Source organism: Mesoplodon mirus, assembly GCF_964341445.2.
Source record: "Mesoplodon mirus genome assembly, chromosome: 13".
Classification (NCBI taxonomy): Eukaryota; Metazoa; Chordata; class Mammalia; order Artiodactyla; family Ziphiidae; genus Mesoplodon; species Mesoplodon mirus.
Window position 1 is genome coordinate 86154885 of NC_138989.1, and position 10128 is coordinate 86165012.

Consider the following 10128-nt stretch of genomic DNA (forward strand, 5'->3'; position numbering starts at 1 on the left):
AAAGCTTTGAGTTTAGTTGTAAACAAACAGAGCGTGCCCTTGGGGGCGCACACACCCCCATGGGCACGCAGCACAGAGCGCTCCACCCCCCTGGCTGATTACCTGTGGCCCCATGAGCATCAGCAGCATTTATCCTTTGTACCCAGGTTTGAAATTGTCAATTAGAAAATTGCTTTCTGTGTCAACTTTGGCCTGGTTGGCACAATCCAGGGTCCCTCTTTAAGTAACTAAACATGACCAGATGTTACGTGAGAATATCCAGTGTGCAATACCAGTATCCAAAAGAATATCTGGTTTGCGGTACCTACTGGTGTTCTTTATTTTCAGACACTTTTATTAGAGAAAAGGGATGACTTGACAGGAGCCAACAACACATGGGTGGAATGAGAGAGGGGTTTGTTTGACTGACTTCAGCTACTCACCATTCAGCCACAGCAATAGTGTCTAAGGATCTGAGGTCAGGCACAGAAGGAGGAGACACACCTCAACCACAAATCTGCGATGCTCAGGTGGATAGGAGCGTCCAGAGGAGACTGAGGCCAGATCTACGGGGGCAGATGGAAAGGCTTTCTTGAGGAGGTGACAGCTGAGCTGAGCCCTATAAGGCTGATGCACGTTGGTTAAGCAGAAGAAAGTTGAGGGGGGCGTGGTGAGGCCATCTCACAAGAGAGCTGAATGGCAAAGGCAAGGAGTGTAAAGCAGCAGGGCTCCTGGGGAGGTGGGGGGCAGCAACCCAGTGCTGCAGGCTGGGTTACTGTTGGCAACCATCCCCCCTTCCCTCCCCCATTGCGGGCACCGTGTACTTCCCCACATCATGGATGCCGGGTTTTGTCCTGTGACTTGCTCTGGTCAATAAATATCAGCCATGAAAGAGCAGGCACCAAGTGGTGACTGTGCCTTCAGTCTGGGCCCCAAAACACACACAAATGGAGCAGATTTAAACCTAAACTACAGTCTGCAGCCCACTTGCCAGCTAAGCCCATCTTAACCCACTGGAGTCAAATCAGACTCATCCTGCAGACCCAGGCACAAGGGGATGGTTGTTATGTGACATTATTAAGGCAATAGCTGACACTTACATTCATCAAGGCTGAAACATGGGGTATAGATCAGAAGACACAGGGCCAGAGGTGTAAGCAGGGCTCCTCGTGGACAGTCTTGTATTATGTTAAGGTGTTTAGCCTTCACCACTGACATATTCAGGGAGAAAGGGATCTGGTTTGCATTTTAGGAAGAGAATAATGGCAGCAGTGTGGCAATCGGCCTTGTGGATGTATGACTCAGAAGCTGTGTGATAATTAATTATAAGAGCTGACATCTACTGGACCCTTCCTATCTACCAGGAACCACGTTAAGTACTTTACCTCTTTCATCTTATTTAATCCTCAAAGCAACCATACAAGTGCTCAGATCACTTCTGTTCTACAAATGACGTATCTGTTTGCTAGATACCCTGAACTCTTAACTGTGAAATCGATCTGTGTATTGCAAAGTTAAGGTAAAAACAGGTCTGAATTATGGCAGTGTGGTGGGAGGAGAGGGGAGTATGATCCAAGAAATTACAGGAAGAATCAGCAGGATATGCTCAGTGATTACATGTGGGACGTGAAGGAAGACTCTAGCATTTCCAGTTTAGGGAACGGAGCAGAAGACGGGGATTTGCACCAAAGAAGAGAATGAGGAAGGGAAATAGGGTGTGTGAAGACGGCTTTGGGACGTCTTTCTGAAGGGACACAGTGAGCAGCTGACAGTACAGGTGTGGAGACCAAGAGAGGGGCTGAACTGAAGGTGTGGTGCTGAAAGCACCAGCACATCCCTCCTGGGAGGGGCATGTGCCCTGAGAAAGGCCGCAGGATGGGGAGAGAAGACAACCCAGACCAGACCCCAGGGACACCAGTGTGAGAGGCAAGGGCAGAGACAGAGAAGGCAGACAAAGACGACCTGACCATGACGCCTCAGTGCGGCTCCCTTGACATTGATAATGACATTGATAGTGAAGGCTGTGCCTGCGTGGGGGGCAGGGGGACATGGGAAATCTCTGCGCCTTTCTCGTAATTTTGCCGAGAACCTAAAACCTCTCTGTTGTCTACTAAAAACAAACAAACACATATATAAATGAACTTTTAAAAATACGATCTGAGATGCTGGGGGAAACCCAAGAGAGCACAGTTCCTCAGCCAGGCAACAGGCAAAAAGCAGCAAAGATGCTTTTTAGGGGGCACAGTTGGGGTTGCCGGCTGCTGTTGGCTTGGAGAAGAGTCTAGCAACGTGTAGGGAGAAAAGATTGAGTGCAGGGGTAGGGGAACGACTGTGGGAAGGGGAAGGCCAAAAGGAGGAGAAACAATACTGATAGGTTCGATTCCATCCACATTTTTAAAAATCACTTCCATAAACAAGAAATGGAGAATCTGGCAAAGGTATTCCTAACAAACTAGAATTAATAGTAATAATGCATAAAGAGTTTTTTCTTTTAATGAGCAAATAAGGACACTAGAAACAGTTTAGATGGAAAGTGAGAAAACACAGCAGGACAGACTGTTTTCATAAAGGGAGACGCAGCAATGGCAAACGCAAATGCAATAACATAGTTGGCCTCAAACTAAAATGCAAACATTTTCACTCCTTGGGTTGGCTATGAATTAGCAAGAATAGGGGGACGCGGATCCTCTCCCACACTGCTGTTTGTAGTACATGTTGATTCAACCATCTTTTGAAAACAATTCAGCAGTTATGCTTCAAGAGCCTCCAAATATGTGCATGTTGCTTGGTGCAGTGTTTTGAATCTGTGTTAATTCCACATCAGTAAAGAATGTACATGAGAGATGGTGGTCCAAGAAGCTCTCACAGAACAAGAAAATCTAAACCCCTGGACTGAGCACCACTGAGGATGTGACCACGTACCTTTTGGCATATCCAGAAAGTGGATACCAAGAGGCCATTTAAAAATCATGTTTTTGACATGGGAAGAGGTTCATGATTTACCATTAAGGAGAAACAACAGAATAGAAAAATGTGATCCTAGTTTTATTTTTTTAAGTGCACATATGAAAAAAATGCACATATGAATGATGAGTTATTGCCAAGTTGTAGGACTACATGCGATTTTTATTTCCTCTGTATGCTTGCCTAGATCTTCCAAATATTCTGCAGTGAATGTGTATTATTTTTGTATTTAGAAAAAGGAAAACAATAAATGGTATTCTTTTCCAAAAGACATAACAATGAATAGTTGATGGGGAAGGATTCCAAGTCGCTTGGTTCTGTGAAGGGAAGGTTAAGATGGATCCGAGCGAAGATGACAAGGCAGAGGGAGGGTTTTAAAGAATGGTTGAATGTCCCAGGTTCAAAGGCTTTAAGAGAACAGGCAGCAGGGAGGAAAACATGAAGAGTCCAGGAAATAATTCATGGCATAACATCTAAATGGATAAAGAGGGTATAGAATCAGGAGCACAGCGAAGGCTTAGCCTGGACATGAGAAAGGGTGGTTCCTCCTCTGAGAGGAGAAAGGTGTGGGAAGTGCAAACAGACATTTGTTCGATTGTTTGTTTGTAGACAAGTGGCAACTGGGGTGTGTTCTGGGTGGTGGCAGAAGTGACTACTGGGTGAGGGTCGTCCAGTTTGACCCCCTATTGTCATCACAGAACCAGGAGCCTGGGGGTTCATACTACATCTGCCTACATTGAGGTGGCCACCGCCGGCTGCAAGGCAGGTTGGGAGATGTAATCGTCACGTGCCCAGAAATGTTCCCTGTTCCATGACTGAGGGAAGTGCAGAGAATGGAGGCTGAGGGCCAATGAGCAGATTTGAAAAATGTTTCAGCTGGGAAGCCCATAGGAATTGCTGGTGGGTTTGATATTGGAGTTTGAATGACAAACAGGATGAAGAACAAAATAGGTGTTTTAGGGGATGTGGAAAGAAATACGGCCGGGGATCCAGAAAGAGATCTGAGTATATATTTTCCCAGCAGGGAATCAATTCTTTAGAAGGAGTGACACTGATGTGCTCGTGGTTGTCACCATAATAGGGTAGCAACACTAGATCTCTAGGGTCACAACCCGTGACAGACCTGTTGCTTTCAGTCCAACCTACAACCAGGGCTGTGCCCACAGGCATGGGTCTGGGGGACCCTGCTGACAGGTCAGCCACAAAGCCACAATCATGACCTCCACTGTTGTTCTAATGAATCCCCGAATTGGTCCAATTTCTCGAAACAAAGGGCACATCACTTCCCAGGTGTGGACACAGTTCGTACCTGAGTTCTAAAAACTCCTTTTCTGATGCTTCATTTAAAAAAATTTAATTTAACTTAATTTTATTTTATTCTATTCTATTTTATTTTTATTGAAGTATAGTTGATTTACAATGTTTAAGGTATACAGCAAAGTGATCCTATATATACCTATTCTTTTTCAGATTCTTTTCCATTATAGGTTATTACAAGATATTGAATATAGTGCAATGGGGTAGGACTTTGCTGTTTATCTATTTTATATGTAGTAGTGTGTATCTGTGAATCCCAAACTCCTAACTTATTCCTCCCCACACTTTCCCCTTTGGTAACCACAAGTTTGTTTTCTTTTTCTTTTCTTTTTTTTTTTGGCCATGCTGCACAGCTTGTGGGATCCCACTTCCCAGACCAGGGATTGAACCTAGCCCATGGCAGTGAAAGCACCGAATCCTAACAACTAGACCAGCAGGGAACTCCCATAAGTTTGTTTTCTATGTCTGTGAATCTGTTTCTTTTTATAAGTAAGTTCATTTGTATCATATTTTAAATTCCACATATAAGTGATATCATATGGTATTTGTCTTTCTGTGTCTGACTTACTTCATTTAGTATGATAATCTCTAGGTTCATCCATGTTGCTGCAGATGGCATCATTTCATTTTTTTATGGCTGAGTAATATTCTGTTACATGTATGGACCACATCTTCTTTATCCATTCATCTGCAGATGGACATTTAGGTTGCTTCCATGTCCTGACTACTGTACTGATGGTTCTTTTCTACTGGAAGACTTAGAGGGAGGGGCTACAGGAGTGCCATCGTGTGCCCACAGCCCTTCCTGCCCTGGTTAAAAGTGAGTCACACACTCACATGTCCTTAGGTGCTTTCCTTTCTCAGAATTACCTGGTGATGGATGGGGGCTCAGGTCTGGTTTTGGCAGCCCCGGGGCAAAGACAGCGCACCAAGTTGCCATGACTACAGAGGAAGAAGCTCCCCCAAGGCCGTGCCAACACATTCAGGATGAAACTGGGGCCACTTAGCGGGGTGACGGGCTGCATGCGTCCCTCCCCTCACAATGCAGAGGGTTGCCCCAATTCCATCCCTGTCCTCTCTTTCAGGACCACAGTGACCTGCTAACAGGATGAGTGACGTGAGGGACATTCATTCTGAGATGTGCTGAGACATAAAAGCAAATCCTGGACCCTTCTTGGAAACATGACCACTGTCTCATTTTCCCCAAATGTTCACTTTTAAAAAGTGACATCTCATGACTAACTTTAGCATTTGGGAATGAATGCTGAGATTTTTAAATTTTTCCTAGACAAGCAATGGATTTGTATGGTAGCACAAGCCCCATCCATATCAGAGATCAGGTTTAGATATCCCAGCGGCAAGTGGGAGGACCTGTGAACATTCCTTGTTTTGGGGGGGTGAAACTGAATACCTAATTCTGTGCTGTGGGACATCCCAAGTAGGAGCCCAATGACGTGGAGACATGTCCTTGCCCCAGTCACGGAACGAGGGTGATAATCTCCAGAATTATCACGTGAGCAGGTCACAAACACTAAATGACACAGATACTCATTTTCAGGGTCTGCACAAAAGTCCTGATGAGAAAAGCCTCCTGGAAATGGAATACACTTTATTCTGGCCGAAACACCTAATACTTTCCATCTACCTCATGGGAATATATGTTTTACAAGAGAGATGAATATTATCTCACAATCTGCCACAATACCTAATATCTATCACATTTCAAAATGAATACAATTAGTGCATAAATCGCAGCATTGGCAATTTTCCTCTCTCCCTGGAAAAGTTTTTTAATTGAAAGCATTTTAAGGGTTGAGAGAAAATGCACCATTTATTTCTGTTAGATACTCTAAGTGTATTTGGTTATTTGGGAATAAAATAGTTCCTCCTTCAAAGGAAAAAAAAATCCTTTAGGCTTATGTGACAATTGTATTTGGTAGAACAATGAACTGGAGTTTCAGGGGCTAGAATTTACAGAATGAATGATAGCACCATCTATAAAAGAAGATCAAATTCAGAATCAAAAAGCAGAATCAAATTCTCCAGTGACAGGAATTTCTTTTACAATTTTGAGAACAAAAGCATTCATGTAGAAGAAAATCTACATGGATGTGCTTTGCTATTCATATTGTTATACCCTTTCAGTGCTAGAAATCTTGAAATACTAATAAAATAAATTTCACCATTAGCCATTAACTTCCTATATGGGAGCAACATTTCTGTTAAAGAATTAAGCCCTGTTTTCTTTGATAAGGTTGGGCTGTTAGTACAGAATTATCTAATTTAAGGTGAGGAAATTCAGCCCTTGCCATGATTCCAGCATCAGCTCTATTTTCTTTTAACTCAATTGAAACCGTGTTGTGTTTTTGAAAATTGCAAATTATTCAAAACTGTAAAACTATAGAAGTTATTGAGGTCTTCTTTTTTTTTTTTCCTACAGGAAAATCATATTTGGGTTACACAGAGCACTGTCCCTAAGCTAGACACTTCCATCTCAATTTCAGGTGACAAATGAACTCACCATTTTACCTGCTACTGTGGTTTTGGTGGTTACTCTCGAAAATACTATAAATTCTTTGCTCTCCCAGAGTTGATAAACAATCAATCCACATTATACTGGGGCCAACAGAAACTATGTTGATTCATAATAACTGCTCCTGTGGTCCTGGGGTGTTTAAGTGGAAAAGAAGAGAGAGCAGTTTGCTTCTGGGGCAGGTGGCTGTGTTTAGAGTCTGAGACACCTGCGGACCATCTCAGGAGCTGGACGCTCACGGGGTCAAGGGCAGATGCCGTGAGGATCAAGAGAAGACAGATTCAAATCATCTCTTTCCTTCTCATCCTTTCCTGTCTCTTTTGGTCATACTTTTCATTGATCCTTAACAAAAAAAATATCTTCAGAGGAATCATTTAAGGATTTCTGTCTAAATATGATCATCAAAATCCTGGAACATCTCTGAGATTTATAGGATGGAAGATTTTCCATCAGACAGAACGGTGTAGAAATTCCGTTTCCCAGATTGGTCTGCTAACATTTATTAGCAACTTTGGCATGTTTCTTTATTTTTCTGACTTTAAGTTTCTCCAGCTATGAAGGGGAAGTTATAAAACCTACTTCTCAGAGACCTTTGGAGAGTAAACGAAACAGTATGGAATGTACCAGATACCAGCAGGATTATTTTTGGAACTTTGTGGAATAATTCAAAAGTGCAGCAGGAAGAAAAAGAATAGATATTCCTATTATTTGAAGTCCTCCATAAATCAAACATTAACACTACAGTAGAAATATTTTTTGGTAAACAGATTAAAAAAGTGAAAGAAGTTTAAATGAAGATCAAAAATATAATAAAGGATGCATTATAAAAGAAGAGGAAGGGTATGTTATCCAACAAACAGGGTTGGAAATATTTGCAATTCAGGGGAAACAAAGTCACATCCCCTCCTCCCCACAAACCATGCTTCAAAAAAATTCTGATAAATTAAGGATTAAAGTAAAAAAGGAAGCCATAAACATATAAAACTATATATATTAACTCTTTAACTGGTTCCAAGATAGGGCAGGACTTGCTGTCATACAATTAAAGGCTACAATCCAACAAAATGACTGATAAATTTGACTGTATAAAGGTTAAGGTTTTTTTACATCAAAAATCATAACCCAAACTAGATGCAAATGACAAACGAAGACAAGATCTGCAACAAACATGAAACTAAAAGGTTAACGTCCTGAGCACGTGGACTCTCGGACGCCCCGTGGCTGCCAGCCTCTTGCCCCGCTTGCTTGGCAGCCCCCGGCTCTGCCCAGACCTGCGCCGGGGCCCCGCGGCCAACGAAGGACCCTCACTGTATGGCTGCCAGGGCCTGCACACCGGGACCACCGCGGCTCGCACACGCAGCCAGCCCAGTCTGAACTTCCACTGTCTCAACCAGACCCTGAATGTTAAAAAGCAGAGTGTCTGCTGGATGAATTTGAGGACAACGGGAACTTTGGGTGACGCTGGCCCTCTGGACGATACTACCTATGAAAGACTGGCCGAGGAGACGCTGGACTCCTTAGCAGAGTTTTTTGAAGACCTTGCAGACAAACCTTACACATTTGAAGGCTATGATGTCTCCTTTGGGAGTGGTGTTTTAGCAATTAAACTGGGTGGAGATCTAGGAACCTAAGTGATCAACAAGCAAACCCCAAACAAGCACATCTGGTTCTCTTCCCCATCCAGTGGCCCCAAGTGTTACAACTGGCCTGGGAGAAACTGGGTGTCCTCCCACGATGGTGTGTCCCTCCATGAGCTGCTGGCCACAGAGCTGACTCTAGCCTTAAAACCCAAACTGGGGACTTCCCCGGTGGTGCAGTAGTTAAGAATCAACCTGCCAATGCAGGGGACACGGGTTCGAGCCCTGGTCCGGGAAGGTCCCACATGCTGCGGAGCAATGAAGTCCATGTGCATAACTACTGAGCCTGCGCTCTTGAGCCCACAAGCCACAACTACTGAAGCCTGCGAGCCACAACTACTGAAGCACCTAGAGCCCGTGGTCCACAACAAGGGAAGCCACCACAATGAGAAGTCCGCGCACCGCAACGAAGAGTAGCCCCTGCTTGATGCAACTAGAGAAAGCCCACACACAGCAACGAAGACCCAACACCGTCAAAAATAAATAAAATTAAATCTTAAAAAAAAAAAAACCCACAAAAATCCCAAACTGGACTTATCTAATCTGGCCTACTCTGGAAAAGGCACTTGCTGCCCAGCCTAATGCTAAAGGCATTAAACAAAGAGCCCAGCAGCTTTGTTCTGCAGCTGAATGGCTAGCTTTTTCCATTCATGCTTTTGAGGACAGTTGTGTGGTGTGTAACGGCTCTGTGAAAAGACCGTGTCACCTCCTGCCCTGCCCCTGAGTTCAGATTTTTAATTTCCATAGCTTTCTTTGGATTTATTGTCTGATATCTTTCGTGATGTCTGTATGCCCATACCTTTATATATAACCTCACAACAAAGGAAAAGAAGAAGAAGGACAAATTCCAGGAGGAGAAATGAATTGGCTTCACCATTCATTCTTTGAAAGACTTACTACAAAAACTGCATGAAGAGCGTCTGGCCAACCTAGCCATCCTGTCTCAAAATGAGACTCATTAAAGGGAAACCTAAAACGTTCCTACTCCCTTTGAAAGTGTAAACACTTCTAAGCCCTTTGGTATTGAAGCGTCAGTGGCAACTCGGGAATTCTCAAACTGAAGACCATTTTCTCTTTGTGCTTTGTGACTGCCAGGGTGTGGCCCGTATAGGGTGACACAGGGAGATGTGGTGCCGTGTCTTCCATATATGCATATAGATGTACACACACATTTACATGTGTGTGTACATATATATTTTTTTAAATTTAAGGGTCAGTATAGAATAAGCTATTGCAACACTGGTCTGAGGATGCAAAATATCTCCCAAAAGCCATCTCTGTAAGCTCATGGATATAGTACAATAAATGAGGTCATGGAGCTCAGGAGGTGCTTGGCAAATTGTGAAAGGCCACATAAATGAAAAGATGTTGGTGTTAATGAAAGGAACCCCACTCTTACACTTGGCCCAGCCCAAAAGTAGCTGTCTGTCTCTGGGCAAGTGTCTCCAACTCCCAAGACCTCTGTTTCCCCCTGTTAACAGAGAGGGTTAACCTGGATAGAATATAGTCGATTCCCAATTTAGACATTTAGTGTTCCTGTCAGGCAACTTAACAGGCCCTCTTTAATACCCTCCAGTAGAGGAGATGACAGTGAACAGGTTTTTTTTAAGCTAGAGAGTAAGTATATGGCTTTGGGTTTTGCTTTACTTGAATTTCAGTTGAATTCATGTTCAAATAATCATCCTTTATTGTGCCATT

The 10128-nt window shown here is 43.4% G+C and overlaps 1 pseudogene across 1 annotated transcript; it reads left to right on the forward strand.

The window, feature by feature from the left end:
- The first annotated feature begins 1947 nt into the window (after positions 1 to 1947).
- LOC309814623 (frataxin, mitochondrial-like) lies at positions 1948 to 9012 on the forward strand (annotated as a pseudogene). The gene is made up of 4 exons: positions 1948 to 2051; positions 3642 to 3705; positions 7975 to 8601; positions 8965 to 9012. The product of its transcript is annotated as a frataxin, mitochondrial-like (transcript).
- The last annotated feature ends 1116 nt before the right edge of the window (positions 9013 to 10128 follow it).